General features: G+C 43.6%; 1 pseudogene; it reads right to left on the bottom strand.

Moving 5' to 3' along the window:
• LOC133139590 (calmodulin-binding transcription activator 1-like) overlaps positions 1 to 2,500 on the bottom strand; it is a 323,855-nt pseudogene that overhangs the window by 73,758 nt on the left and 247,597 nt on the right.

Here is a 2,500-nt window from a genome sequence, read left to right as displayed (position 1 = left end):
GACTAATCTATTTTTCATGGAAAAAAAAAATTCCCTTGCATTTTTTAAAGGGTGATTTATGTGTTTGTTTATTTATTAATTTTTTTTCCCAGCATCTCAAGGTTACTATCTAGCGCCAGGCGGGGAAAATGAATGTTCCTGTTAATGTTTTTCTCCTGCGCGAGTCTGTCTGGTTTCCGCTCTCCTGGTGTGGGGTGATCCTGGTGCGTGATTTATACGCCACACACACCATTACTCCAGCGGCGACGTGTGCCTCAGCCCGGTAATTGATCTCGCCACTACTGTAACTAAATCCGTCAAAACAACGACCCCCGCCCGTACCGCCAAACAGCCGCGGCTTCAACGCCGTTTTTAAAAAGACATAAACGCTGCAGCAGCTGGGCCCACGCCGGTGAAATCCACCCGCCCAAAAAACAGCAAGAGCGACCAATCAGATCAATGAATCAGAGTGACAAATCAGATTAGTGAATCAGTGATGAATCAGATCAATGAATCAGAGCGACAAATCAGATTAGTGAATCAGTGATGAATCAGAGTGATTAATTAGCGATGATTTAGAGTGATGATTCAGATCAATGAATCAGAGTGATGAATCAGAGTGATGAATCAGATAAGTGAATCAGAGTGATGAATCAGAGCGATTAATTAGCGATGATTTAGAGTGATGAATCAGAGTGATGAATCAGATTAGTGAATCAGAGTGATGAATCAGATTAGTGAATCGGAGTGATGAATCAGATTAGTGAATCGGAGTGATGAATCAGATTAGTGAATCAGATAAGTGAATCAGAGTGATGAATCAGATTAGTGAATCAGATAAGTGAATCAGAGTGATGAATCAGATTAGTGAATCAGAGTGATGAATCAGAGTGATGAATCAGATTAGTGAATCAGAGTGATGAATCAGATTAGTGAATCAGATTAGTGAATCAGAGTGATGAATCAGAGTGATGAATCAGATTAGTGAATCAGAGTGATGAATCAGAGTGATGAATCAGATTAGTGAATCAGAGTGATGAATCAGAGTGATGAATCAGATTAGTGAATCGGAGTGATGAATCAGATTAGTGAATCAGAGTGATGAGTCGGAGCGATGAGACAGTGATGAATCAGAGTGATTAATTAGCGATGATTTAGAGTGATGATTTAGAGTGATGATTCAGATCAATGAATCAGAGTGATGAATCAGATTAGTGAATCAGTGATGAATCAGAGTGATTTTGATTTGTCTGCGGTTAGGACAGCCGCTGAAGGAAGCCGGGCCTCACGCTGCCTGCCCAGAGCCCAGCGCGTGTCTAACAGCCCCAAGAAGCACAGATATAAATAGAACAATGTGCCATCCTATCAGAACTCCCTCTCCATGCAGGGGACATCTCGTGAAAGCGTTTGACAGGCATGTAATCGTCAGAAGGACGAGAACCGATATAAGATATCGATCACACAAGTTGAGCGTCCAGAAAACTCTCCCAGAAAGTAAATCGACCTGACCCTGCTGAACGCTGCCGCGATGGCTTCTGTAATGGAAGAAGCTAACAGCAAATCTCCCCACTGGCTTTCTCCAGCCCAGCGATTTCTCCTTTTCTTTTGGTACACTGTGGTTAAAGCAGCGAGTATCTTACTCAACAACACCCCAACATATGAAGGGGAAATGGACCTGTCATCGACCCTAAACAATGCAGCCAGCGAGTTATCATTAAAGACAGAAGAGTGCTCAGATTGCCCTGGACATGCATTCAAATGAACAGAAAACACCCCGCTATGTCAGCTGAGGCAGCTGCGGGTTTGGCGGCCGGTTTAAGATCTAGAGACGGAGAGAGAGACAGCAGGGCCTGTGCTCTGTCACATCATATGAACAGTGGCAGAACATGATGAAATCCTGAAATGTCCTTTTAATGACTCTATAATTCCCTTTCAGTGCACTGTGTCTCTGAAGAACACCTCATACTAAAACCTGTCATAATTTGACACACACACACACACACACACAGGCACACGCACACACACACACACACACACACACACAGGCACAGACGCAGACACACTCTTGTATAAAAAAACCACGGTTCACCTTGGTTTCCTGCAAGGTAAAACAGATTTCCTTCTACAATAAGTGATATCCTGCCAGTCTGTTGTTTTCCTGACGGTCAGGTGTGTTGCTGGGAAACAGGTTAAAGAGGAGCATGTTATTCCCAGCTGAGCGCTGATGGGATTTAATAAACCACAGCACCGAAGCGCCTGGGCCTTATTCCCTTAAGCACAGCTTCACAAAGCCAGGGTCATATTCCCTGAAACTCAGCTTTACAAAGCCAGGGTCATATTCCCTTAAATCATCTACCACCATGCAGAACTCCACCCCCCATAAACACCCATACGCTGCTGTTTCTCCATCCCGTGTACAAACAAGAACAAAAGTGATCTAGTCGCCAGCCACACTTAAAATAAACACGTGTCCTGTCCCATGAAAATATAATGCAAATGTTTGTTTTATAAGTTGCGGTGA

This window comes from Conger conger, chromosome 10 (assembly GCF_963514075.1).
Source record: "Conger conger chromosome 10, fConCon1.1, whole genome shotgun sequence".
Classification (NCBI taxonomy): Eukaryota; Metazoa; Chordata; class Actinopteri; order Anguilliformes; family Congridae; genus Conger; species Conger conger.
This window is presented reverse-complemented; position numbering and strand designations above follow the sequence as displayed.